The sequence below is a fragment of the Typopeltis vanoorti genome, chromosome 19, assembly GCF_054136105.1.
Source record: "Typopeltis vanoorti isolate ZY-2024b chromosome 19, IOZ_Tvanoo_1.0, whole genome shotgun sequence".
NCBI lineage: Eukaryota > Metazoa > Arthropoda > Arachnida > Uropygi > Thelyphonidae > Typopeltis > Typopeltis vanoorti.
In genome coordinates, this window is record NC_143567.1 from 61,491,075 (window position 1) to 61,504,855 (window position 13,781).

A 13,781-nucleotide genomic window follows, 5' to 3' on the forward strand; every position below is an offset into this window, starting at 1 on the left:
GAAGAATAGAGATCTGTAAGTTGTCCAACTGTGTCATGCAGACAAGAAAATACAAAAAACAAACAAACAGGTAGATTATTGTCTGTACACGAATGCTAGGAGTATCAGAAACAAAGGGGTAGAGTTTGTTGCCTTAGTCAATATGTTACGAACCTCAGACTGTAGGTATTAGTGAGACCTGGCTATCAGAAAAAGGCATACTAACTGGTATTGAGGGTAACATCCCACTATTTTTACGAAGGATAGACAGGATAGGAGAGAAGGGGGCGTGATGCTCATGATATCGGGCTACTTGAATCCAGTTAGAATTCAGACCTATGATTGTAGTAATATTTCATGTGGCAGTGAGTTTGAAGTCATCTGGTGTGAGGTGGTATCTAAGAAGTCCAATTATACAGTGGGATGTTATCAGAAACCTGGTGGATTGGTTGCTGGTAATGAAGAAATGCATCACCAAATAGAGATGATTGGCGCGTAAAGAGTAATCATAATGAGGTAACTTTAATTATCCAAATATTGATTGGGTAGCAGTAGAATCTCGTGAGAAGAATGAAAATGCATTTATTGAGATGTTATTGGAAAACTTCCTCAAGCAGCATGTGACAGAAGGAACTCGAGGTCAAACAGTGTTAGATTAGATTATGGTGTCAGAGGGCGTTTCAGTTAAAGACGTAACTATTCTGCCTCCACTTGGTGATCTTGATCATGCGGTACTCATTTGGGAAATGACTAAGTTCATGAATGTTCCATTCAGAAAAGGTTTGTTGAAGCAGGAAATTATGATCAACTGAGGAGTACACTGAGTTCAGTGGAATGGGATCGGTTGCTGGATAGAAAGGATATCGACAGTGTGGGAAGCATTTAAACAATATTTAAATGATACGATATCAGAGTGTGATTCGAGAGTTCGAAGAATAAATAGGGTAGGAGTCAAATAGATGTGTAATTTTATTAAGCAAGCGATTCGTAAAAAAAGATGGTGTGGAAGGAATACCGTGTGCATACAGATGACGTCCGTTATGAACGTTATAGGCAGCAGGCTAGAAAGTCACAACTGTTGTACAGAAAGCAAAGTCTGAGTATGAAAAGAAACTGACTCTGCGTGCGAAAGATAACCCACAAGAATTCTATCGATATGCTGCAAGTAAAAGAAAGAATGAATATGACAGAATAATTCTTTTAAATGCAGATGGCGTGAGGGTTACAGATGCAGAAGAGGTTGTTCAACTAATGAGTGCCCATTTTGTTAAAAGCTATCAACCTGGTGTACACGACATTGAGCTCACTGCTACCTCTTCACTAGATGAAGAAACTCGGGTGTATGAGGACGAGGTATTAGAGCTGTTGCACAAACTGAATAAGAATTCAGCAATAGGGACTGATGGGTTATCAGCACGTGTGCTAAAAGAGTGTTCAGTTGAATTGCCCATTCCTTTGATACTGATATTAAACAAGGCTCTTTAATATCAGTATCAGAATAGGGAAGATTCCGCAGGAATGGAAAGAATGTATGACAATTCCATTGCACAAGGGTGGGGCAATGACATTATGTATCCAGTTATCGACCAATTAGTATCTCAGGAGTGGTGGCGAAGATTTTGGAAAAATTGGTTATGGCTCGCATTCAGAAATGGGTTGACAGTGAATCTCTACTTTGCAATGAACAACATGGGTTTACTAAGGGGAGGTCATGTTTTAGCAACTTGCTCACATTCTATAACAATGTTACAATTGAACTAGACAAGAGGAATAGATACATCCTGATACCTTTGGATTTTACTAAGGTTTTTAACAGAATGGTAGACTGTTGCATAAATTGGAGAAGATGGGTTTGGATTACAGAATGTTAGCGTGGATAAGAGGATGGCTGACTGATAGATATCAAATAGTGGTATTTGAAGGATGTAAGTCTGCAAGATTTAAGGTAACCATTGGTGTACCACAAGGATCAGTATTTGTCCACTGTTATTCAATCTGTACATTAATGATATTGGGAAGGATTTGACAAGCTACATACAGCTATTTCCTGATGATGCAAAGATAGGTAGAGTAATGAATTCTGCTGATTTGCAGAATGATTTCAATAGGCTGTAATTGTGGGCATGAGAAAATGGATGTTAGTTCAATGTCAGTAAATACAAAGTCATTCACTTCAGCGTGATTAGATATTCAATGCCCTATTTTATTGGTGGGATTATGCTAAAAGAAACGGATGAGGTTAGAGATCTTGGAGTGTCGGTAGACAGCAAGTTGAAGTTCAGGGACCATGTAGCAAAGATTGCAAATACAACTCAGAAGATAATTGCAATGCTGAAACGAACGTTCACATGTAAAGATAACGATGTCATTTTGCCTCTTTACAAGGCCTTGATAAAACCTCACTTGGACCATTGTGTGCAGGTCTGGTCTCCGTTGTGATTCTGCCATATTAGAGAGAGTCCAAAGGAGAGTGTTAAAAATGATATCAAGATTATGGAATATTCATTATGAAGACAGATTGAGAATTCGTAGACTGCTGACACTAGCAAACAAGAGAAAGAGTGGTGATATGATTAAGACTTTATAAAGTCCTTATAAGGACTGGCTTAAAGGGGCGAAGCAAGAATGCTTTTCATCTTCCCCGTTATCTGCAGAGGACACGGTAAGTATAAGGTGTTATTGAGCTATTAAAGCTCTGATCATGGCAGGATGGTAAGAGCAATAGCCGAGCCTCAGTTTGAACTTCATTGGCTACAGCATTGCCATTCATTACCCTCGAAGAGTATTAATCACTGCCATATTTAAAGGTAAAGCCGTCTCTAAAAATTCGGACGATCCCTAGTGGCCGAAAGACCGTCCATCTCAGCGTTGGTTCCACTCAATGATGGCCTTCCACCCACACACCACCACCACCGAGCAGAACCGATCAAATTCCGAAGAAAAGCATTCACCGACAAAGCCCCTCAGCGGGCCGTGCCGGAGAACACTTTCTACGGAGACTAAAATTGCTCCCTTAAGGCAAAAACCTTAAGAGAGCGAACTCAAAACTCTCGAATCTCAACACCCAAGGGGGGGTAACAGCAACAGCCGAGCCTCAGTTAAACTTCATTGGCTACAGCATTGCATTCCATTACCCTCAAAGGGCATTAATCACCTCATCAAACTTGTAAGTTTCAAATACGTTTAGCATAATATACTATGGTATAGTAAAGAATTTAGCTTTCTTTTATTATCAAAATGAAAGAAAGCTTGTTTTTAATCATTTCAATATATCATTATATTTACTACGTTTATTCAATCATATCAATAAATAATTATTTTAATTTTAGGCATAATTGCTAATTAAAATTTTATAAGATTATATATGACTTCAATAAATCGACCTGTGTGTATGTGCCCAGCCATTTCTGCCACAAGATATAGTTTATTATTATGTGGGAATTATTCTTGCTCTATTCTGTATATTTGACTTTGGCGAACCTCCTGTCATTTCAACAACAAAATTCTTTTTTTACCATTACAAATATTTTTCAAATTATTAACTTGCATCATTGCCAAGAGTACTGATTTGTATAATAATGTTTTTTTAAACTTTTTTTCGTGCCTTTTTCACAATAATCACAATATATGCAATATACATAATTGTTTATATTTAAATGAATAAAAGTCTTTTAATTCATGAAGTCATAGATAACTGAATTTTCACTTGGAATTTGTATACTCACAAACTGTAAGCAAGACATAATTCATTTTTTGTCGTCACTTAAAACTTTTGTTGCAAAAGAAAACTAATAGCATTCTAATCATACTGATGACGTATATTGCCACTATATTTTTTTTTTTTATTTATTCCCTCTAAATAAGAAAATATAGGATGGACTTCATTGTACTTGTTTTGGTTTGAATCATCTGCGCAGGTTTTCTTTGAAAGTATCCAAGAATGGATGATTGTTTTTTTTTTTACTAATTTTTATGAATAATAAAGAGGATATTATTAATATCTTTTTTTTTTAAAAAAAAAACTCACTTCAGTTTTTTTTTTTTTTTTTTCGTTGATGGGTTTACTATTTTACGCAAAATGATAACTTCAAACACTGAATGCAACACGAGTTTGAACTTATTGTAATCAATTAGTTCGCGTAATGGTTACTTGCAGTAACATCTAGCGGCAATTATTGCAACTACTTCCCTTTATCAGTGACATGGCAACTGACACAACTGGGTTACATAGCACTGTTTAATCCTATGCCTAGTGATTTTCGTAAAAAAAAGAATAAACAAAGAATTTCCCTGGTTTGTTGTACGCAATTTTTTTTTCAAAGGTAGAATGTAATTCCCTCCTGCATCTCTCCTTATTTGTGTCTTTGTTTTTCATAAATCATATTTAACGATGTATTGAAGAAATAGAAGTCCACAAGGGACGCTGGGACTAAGATGCGCCCAAGTAAGCCAAAAATATTGACTGATAAGAGCCGGAACTCCTTATAAAGGCTGATTATCTCATCTTGCTGTCAAATCCTATGGATTATGTGTTTGAACATACGTGCAAACAGCTACAAACTATATCATAAAGTGTGCCCACAATACAAAACTCGTGCCAGAACTGTTCTATGCTACATCGTTGACTGTTAGGACGGCATTGGCTAAGACACGCACAGAGTCTGAACTATAGAGTAATAGCAACCAGTCCTATAAATCAACGAATTATGCTACGCTCTCTTACGTCTGATGACGTGTTTGGGTGAGAATTCATGGAAATAATAATTTTTTTTTTTTTTACCGTGTATTATTACGACTAGGTTCTGTTGATGGTCTGGAATAACAATTTTATTATTGTTATTGATTGGAGTTAACGGCAGAAGTATTTAAGACTATGAGGTCAGTGCATTATGTATGTTAAATGCGTATGTTCTTCTAGTCAGTATGCTTGTTTCTCTCCCCCCCCCCAAGAAAAAAAATTTCTGGGAAGATAAACTAGGCCATCTTCATACGAGACTGAATAACTCACTTTCGACAAAAAATCTTTTTTAAGGTTCTTCTTGTCTTAAACGAGATTCCAACCCCGATCATTCCAGTCAAAGGGTTTCGATACTGACTGAGCTACGAAAATTGCGTGCCATCTTGCGATCACCCTCCATAGCAATTATGTTTCCCTTTACCACTTCATCTATTTAGCCCAGTGTTTTCCAACGTGGGGTGTTAATTTGAATATTTTGGAGGCAATTAAAAAATGATGTTGCATTCGTCACCTCATCAACGATATACTCAAAAAAAAACTCACCATTGTCGGCGATAAATTGTCGATGTTGCAGCCACCCTGACTTTCCGAGGAAAAAAGCTGACATCACTAGTACAGCAGTCAGCATAAATACAGTATCAAGAACTCTCAGAAAAGCAAAATGATGAGTCTATTAGAAATTTTATTTAACATAAAAGGAACAATGGCATGGCTTTCTGACGAGACAGAAACGAAAACCGATATTCAACAAGTTTTGCAAAAAAAAAAAAAATACTGTTACCCTTCCCGTCGTCATATTTAGTTGAATGTGGCTTTAGTGCTGCAAATGACTTGCTACTGAAAAAAATAAATCATCTGGATATCACAAACCGTGGGGATTTGAGATTGAAATTGACTAAATTAGTACCTCAAATAAAAACTCTTTGCAGCAGACATCAAGCTCAAGGATCGCATTAACTTGGATTTAATTTTCCCGAGTTCAGTTCGATTTATCTTTTATAATATACAAAGTGTAATATAAAATTTATATTCATTGAAGAAAGTCAAATTAAAAACAGTTTTACCCATGTTCCTTTTTTATTTAAAGTACATATTTATGTTATACTTTGGACTGTATTCAGAACTTGGCTGACTATTATGCTAGAGGAGGGGGGGGCATCAAATTCTTTGAGGCATTGGGGTGGGGCATCATTCAAAAAACGTTGGGAAACACTGATTTAGCCAAAATGAAAAACATAATACGGTATATCCAAATGTGTATTTGTGCATGCATGCGTGCAATCAGAGATTTTTAGGTAATAAAAATGAATTCCATTGTTAAGCGTGAGACTACCGCCCTACTTATTGGAGGGCTGAAGCGAATTAAAAAAATTCCATGTTTGATTTCAAGAACAGAGTTTCCGCATTAAAAAAAAATTAAATTAAATTAACATCTTTTGTCAGGCTGTTGGTTTAGCTCACCCAAACTGTTTTCTTATCGTAAAGTTGAACCATGAATAAATGCTAGCTATTGTTTTTAATGATAACCCCACTCACAATTTTTTTTTTTAACTTGTGGTAGATTAGTTATAGAAGTTTTCCAGGCAACTTTTTTTTTTGAGACTAAGTTTTATCCATTTTAGTACCAAGAGTTTTATTTCCTCGCATAACACTACTAGTCATCTCGCCTATTAGAGGCCTGAAGTGATAGTGTTAAGCCGAAGAATAAAAATTATCTATCGTCTGAAATCATTTACAAGCAATACCTTGTTAATATAAAATCAGAACTAAATGTCTCTTGACTGCAAAGTGGAGATGCGGTCAATTCTTTTGTTCAAGCATTCAAATGCATGTTTTAATAATTTCTGGAAACGTGAGGATATTTCAGATTTCAGATATCAATTCAGTAAAAGCCTGCAGAGAGTTATTTATTGAAAAAAATGTGATGCAAAACTAATTGGTGTGACAGGAAGCAGAGTAAATCAGAATTGCTATATCTATCGTAAAATCATTTTTAACACTCAGGAGCTCACAGCGGTAATTTTGTAGTGTACGATGTGGTATATCTGAGAGATATATTCATTACTAGTATGTGCTAAACTAGTATGTAATAAAACATAAAGAAAAAACTACAAATATAGCACATACGATACAAATTAAGTGAATATTAAATCCAATATTATTTCATAGCCGAATATAGAGACAACAAGAGTTTCGTGCCGAATATATAGAAACTAAACGTTTCGGCGGATGCAAGCATTAGTACACTTTTGGGCAACTCGTAGTAAAGGTGGAGTAAGATCCAGACCACTTTCCTTAATCTCCTAGAGGACATGTATGACAAAAATAAGCATTTGGCTCTCTATTTCAGTAATACATGATGATTGTAACTGAAAATAATTTATTTATTTTCAGTTACAATCTAGAAATTATTGAACAAAGAATTTAAAAAAAAAATAAATAAATAAATCATACTATACTGACATCGGAGGTTCCGGTATGTCTCTCAGATACAATTTATTATCAAATATCACAAATCTTTACATAACATGTGTTAAATCAAACTGACATCAGCGGAATATCACTCGTAACATATGAATGCACAGCTACTCCAAGCTATACACTGAATTGTGTAAGAATATTTATATTAAACATTTTGCATGTATCTGTCAGATCAGTGTGTTAAAGCTTGTTAGAGGAGAGGTAAAGATACTTATCATAATGTGAAACTAGTGTTATATAGGAGAAACGTATAAAATATAAAGAGCTGTTTAGAAAGAAAACAAAAAACAAATTGAACTACAGAAAAAAAAAATGTTGGTTTTAGATATTTCAAAAATCGACAGTTATCGTACAGATGAAGGAAATATTCGCTCAGTACAGATGAAAAACATTCCTCATAGACAAAAGTAAAAACAGACGGTAATAATTCTAGTTTAACCCTGCGGAGATCGCATACAATTTGCATGTATCTGACCTGACAGATACATGCAAATTGTTTATATAAATATTCTTACACAATTCAGTGTATAGCTTGGAGGTCATGAGTAGCTGCGCATGCATATATTACGAGTGATATTCCACACTGTTTATGCGGTCAGTTTGATTTAACGTGTTATGTAAAGATGTGTGATATTTGATAGTAAATTGTATCTGAGAGATACCGCGACCTCCGATGTCATATAGTATGGTTTAGTTTTTTTTTTCATTTTTTCTTTGTTCAGTAATTTCTAGATTGTAACTGAAAATAAATTAATAAACCATCACGTATTATATTTGCAGTGTTTTTTTCTTTAAGTTTTATCGCATTTTAGCACATACTAGTAATGAATGTATCTCTCAGATACACGCGACCTATGTTGCAAAAGGAAAGAGAAATCAAGCGATCCCTGTGCAGCAGCTCGAAAGCTAATATGCGATCTCACCTGCACTATCTTACAAAGAGAGCACTGAGATCACTTAAACGTTCAGACTATCCAGTTTTATAAATTAAAAAAAAAAAAAAATCAGCTAACGCCTTTTTTATTCCCGTATACGGGGAGTAGGCGAGGCCATTTAGCCCTATCTAACTTTTTTTGGAGACTGAGTGGGCAGTTCAATCTCCACTGGTACCAATCAGAGATAGATGGCCCAAGGCTATCAATAATTAAGCGGTACTCAGTGAAGAGAGACGGCTCAAATGTGCCGCAATCTCGTGGTCCATAACCCTAACACAATATATTTAATGTCTGAAATAATGTGGGTTCTACGGTCGATTTTCTTGAGTTTACAGGACGAAAAACCCGTGTTTCCTGGAGGAAAAACCTGCTTGCCCGTGCCAGAGATCGACTAACTCGGGAACCGGTCGAAAAAAGGCTTAGAAAAATTTCCTCTAGTCGCCGACTAGACTCGAAACCAAGTCTTCCTTCGTGCGGCCAAGCGCCGTGGTTGGCAAACGCTACATCCACTGAGCTACACAGGCTCTAATTTTTTAAAAAGTCTAAAAATTGAAAGATTCTGTTAATAAAACTGGTGAAATGGTAAAGACCACTGTGCTGAGTTATCATTAATATCGACACCTGAGACCTTAAATACGTCATTTGATCATTGAAAATCCGTTCCATGGTGAGAGTTTAATTTTAGTTTAATTTTAATCTGGTTTAAGGCAAAGTGGCCTTTTTACTGTTTTTTCTTTTTTTATTCTTCTTTCTTCTTTGTTAAAATTGTCAACTGGAAATAATAGGGAAGTATATTCTCAATCTGTATATCGTGGTGTCTCTTTTTTTTTTTTTTTTTTTTTGGAAATAGGTAATCAGCCGGTTTTTATTTCTCATCATCGCCATGGCTGAGTGCATTCCCACAGCGTGCTAGATAAGAAGCCATGCTCCTAATCCTAACTAGAATTTATTTGTATATATTCATGTGTATTCTATGGTTAATTCTGATGCATTGAGAGATTAAAAACCCGAGTTTCTTCGGCGAGATAAAAAAACAACCTAACTACCAAAGTCAGATATCAGCTAACTCGGAAGTTAGCTAACCAGGAACGTAGTGTTATTATTATAAAGAAAACCTTTTGCATGAACAAATTTTTCTTATAGTTGAAATGGTGGCGCTTCATGCATCACTTTGCATTAAGCATTGCTATGGTTTGCATCGCGGCCACATCAAGCCTAATATTGAATACGACAGACTTACGTATACATCTCTATTATGGAATCCTTGCATAATCCAAGATTATTGTGCATCAATTTTTCGCTTTAAATTGATTGATTTTATTTAAAAAACAGTGAAATTTCAGGAAGAACTAATGAACACTGTCAAAAAGGATTTGAAGTGAAATAGAGGACACAAAAGCCTTTAATCTGCATTTTAGTTTATCGAAAGTCTCTCCTATCCTAACATATTATTTTAGAATGGAACTATTACAAAGAGTTGAAAACCGGATACACAGTAAATGCTCACTTCTTTTATACTTTATATATTTAATAATATCGCCTTTTGAGTTTTTTATTTTTATTTTTGAATTTTTTACATTAAAGAAAATTATTCAAGAAAGGAATATGGACATAAGAAACAGATGGAGAATATACTTTGAGGGACTTTTGAATGAGGAAAATGCAAGGACTCAGAGAGAACATGGGCAGCCTTCGGAGGGAATGGTGCAGAACATCAGTAGAGTGGAAGTGACGGAGGCCATGAAGAGGATGAGGAATGGAAAATCGGTGAGCCCGACAGGATTCCAGTGGAGGCATGGAAGGCACTGGGGGAAGAGGGAATTGACCCGCTGTGGGACCTGTTCGCCAACAGGAAAATATACCCGAGGAATGGAGGGAGAGTACTCTTGTCCCCCATCTACAAGGGTAAAGGGGAAGTACAAGACTGTAAAAATTACAGAGGAATAAAGTTGATGTCCCACACAATGAAAATCCAGAAAGGGTTCTTGATGGAAGATTGAGAAAGGAGGTGGAGATTGCAAAGGAACAATTTGGCTTCATGCCTGGTAGATCAACAACAGATGCTATCTTTGGGTTACGGCAGATGATGGAAAAGTTTCGAGAGAAACAACGGGAGCTACATCTGGCATTTATTGATCTGGAGAAAGCATACGATAGAGTGCCAAGGCAAGAAGTCTGGAGGTGTCGGAAGGAGAAGAAAGTTCCGGAGAAATATGTCAGGTTGGCGCGGGAGATGTACAGAAATGTGAAGACAAGTGTTCGGACCTGTCTGGGACAGACAGAAAGTTTTCAAGTAACAGTTGGCTTGCATCAATGGTCAGCATTTAGTCCGTTTTTGTTTATCATTGTGATGGAGGTGATGATGACGGAGGAGGTGAGAGAAGATGCGCCTTAGACAATGTTGTATGCAGATGACATCTTGCTGTGTGCAGATTCAAGAGAAGAAGCGGGAACTAAACTGGAAAGATGGAGAAAAGTACTGGAAGAGAGACGTATAAGACTGAGCAGAAGTAAGACAGAGTATATGTGTTGCACAGTGGGCGGCTGCCAGGAGACAGATCTGGAGCTGGAAGGAAATGTCATCAGGAAGGTGAGGGACTTTAAATACTTAGGTTCAACAGCGGAAGAAGATGGAGGAGCTGAGAAGGAAGTGGGATGCAGGAAACAAGCGGGTTGGAGGAACTGGAGGAAGATGGCTGGAATGTTATGCGATAAGAGGGTGCCGATCAATCTGAAAAGCAAAATCTATAGGACAATAGTGAGGCCAGCTATGACGTATGCTATAGAAACTGTGGCCCTGAGGAAAAATAACATCAGCAGGATGGAAGTAGCAGAGATGAGAATGCTTAGGTGGATGTGCGGTGTGACCAGAAAGGATCGTCTGAGAAATGACTATGTAAGGGGAACAGTGAAAGTTACGAACTTAGGAGCGAAGATACAGGAGGCAAAGTTGAGATGGTTTGGTCATGTGATGAGGAGGGAGGACGAATATGTGGGAAGAAGGGTCATGCAGATGGATGTGCAAGGAGGCGGAAGCTTGGGCGGACAAAGAAGAGATGGGGGGGATCTGGTAGAAGAGGACTTGAGGATGAAGAACTTGGATGTGGTGACAGCCCAAGACAGGAGGATGTGGAGGAGACTCATCATCAACAGTGACCCCACTTAAGTGGGAGAAGCTGCAGAAGAAGAAGAATTCAAGAAAATTATTTCACGTTGGAAATAACATTTAAGTAATTTAGTATACTCATAAAATAGTTCACTTTTATTTCAGTTTTAATTAATGCCGAAACCGGTTGTCCCATGTATTTATATCTATTATATTCATGTCCCGTCAAGTCTTACATTTTTGCATAGCTAAACGTTATAGCTCAGTTATAACTAAACTTTACAAAATGTTATATAAAATATCACTGTAAGTATTATACCAAGTTAAATTATAAATAAATAATTGAAATTATTTCAAAATTTCTTAAATTTTTTTAAAATTCATTATCAAACCTTTTAAAATATGTTAAACTGTGAACAATAATATACCGTACATGATTTTCAAAACAAAAATTCGACCTGATATCTGGGTTATGTCTTCTTGTTCGAGAATCTGGTACTATCTCATCATTTAATTTATTGTTTTTTTTTTTATTCCTCTTCCAGAAACATTCCATTTTTGCGTTATAATCGAGATCACTTTTCGGCCTTTTGGCTAAGATCAAAGTGTAGTATCTGTGCGTATCAGCTTGATAAGCTAAGAGCAAATTGTAGTATCTGTTAGCTCAGTTATTATCGACAAAGCGTCTCATAGAGGCACTTGATAGTAAACTACAGCAGCAGATACAGAATAAACCCCGGACTGGGGTAAGAATAAAACACTCGGTGGTGGGAATAGCCCCCCTTCCCTTCGATCATGTCATCTGCTTTGCCACGTACCCGGACTCTGGGTATAGTAGTGGAGGCCAGCATCCCGAAAAAGACGTTAGCAAAAGCTCTGATGGATGCTGTTGGAGCTGAGAAGATTTTCGGCTTTACCCCTTATGGAGAAGGTCGGTACCAAGTGGTAGTGAAAGATGCCGCCACAAGGGAGAAACTACTGCAAGTGTTAGATTGCCAAGGAAAGAGAGTGTTTCCATTTATAGTAGGGAGTATTCAGAAGACCCTAAAAATGAATAGATTTCCCCCTAGAATACCTAGAGGAAGTGACCGACATAATTAAGACAACATTCTCGAAATGGGGAGTAGTCAAAGTGGCAAATGATCCAGATTTCCCAAATTGGAAGTCTGGTGAAGTCACGGCAGTAATCGAAATGAAGGCAGAAGTGCCAAATTTTGTTGTCATAGGATCGGCCAGGATAATGGTCAATTACCCTGGTGTGAAGAAGTAATGCTTCCGATGTGGATCCTTCGACCATTTGGGGGGCAAACTGCCCAAACCTTAGATGCAAAAACTGCCTCACAACAAGTCATGAATTGGAGAAATGTCAAATGGCTTGCCTAAAATGCGGATCCAGGGATCACAAAGTTAACACCTGCCCGTCGAGAACCTATGTAGAAAAGATGGGAGGTACTATCACGCCAGCCACGCAATCATCATCAGAAAACGAAAAAAATACAAACCAGGAAGATTTTCCGACCCTGAAGGAAACTGCTAATACTGAAACCATAACGGTAACTTCCAACAGAAGAAAGCGAAGCTACCAATGCGAACCCAGATATAGCCAATCCAGAGAATATAGAAGAAAATGAAGTAGAGGAGATGGAGGCAAACTCCAACACTTCCAAACGGCCTTTAAGCCCACAGGAAGAGGAGTTAACTAAAACCAAAACAGCTAAAGCTTCGGAGCCCGCCCACCAAGAATTCCCCCAAGCAAAAGCAGGGCAAACTCTAACGTTCCTAATAAAAGACATCCCTGAGAACCCAGTCAAATTTAAACAAGCAATGGTGGAACCTGTACTCCTCTTCACAGGAAAACACGGTCCCAAGGTCGTTAGCGCCAAATGGGGGCGACCTCTTCATAGAGGATATAAGAGAAATCAATCCAGAGGAGTACGGGGAACTCTGGATATAGAAGAAGAGGTGGAAATGGCCTTCATCACAGCTCTCCGTATGCTAGACCTGAAACCGGGAAGCAAGGTGGCCGATCAGACCTTAATAGCCCACAACAAATGGAAGTAAGGAGAATCTACTCTTGCTTTTCCTTTCAGTTCACAGAGAAGGGGTGGAGCTGAGAACCCGAGCGGCGAAGGCTTACAGCGAGGCGGTGCAGTTCCTTGTGAGCTGCATCACTCGGGCCAGATCCTTCCCCCACCTCTAAGTTTACCTTCCATTTCTTTGCTTTTCTCTGTACTTCATTTTTTGTTTTGTTACATGTTTCCTTTTTAAGATTTTTTTTTTTTTAAAGTGAAAAATCAACGACCGTTTTAGAAACGCCCCTGGGGGAGGGCAAACAGCTAAAACAGGTCAACTGAGGCCTCTTTTACCTACTCTACCACTATGCACTCTAACTTTATTTCCTCTCCGACTATCCGCTGACTCTCAGCCTATCTTACTCTACGGACCGATGATGAAGATTTTGTTGAACTAACAAATTATTTATTATTATGGGTTATGTCTTCTTGTACCTTAAATGCTCACGATCTTCCCAAGTACTCTTCAA

The 13,781-nt window shown here is 37.6% G+C and overlaps 1 protein-coding gene and 1 pseudogene across 1 annotated transcript in view; both read left to right on the top strand.

Moving 5' to 3' along the window:
* The window catches only part of LOC150096168 (protein dissatisfaction-like), a 58,162-nt gene that overhangs the window by 42,348 nt on the left and 2,033 nt on the right, over positions 1-13,781 (top strand). The gene's annotated exons all lie outside the window — the stretch shown is intronic.
* Positions 11,814-11,943, top strand: LOC150096169 (U2 spliceosomal RNA; annotated as a pseudogene).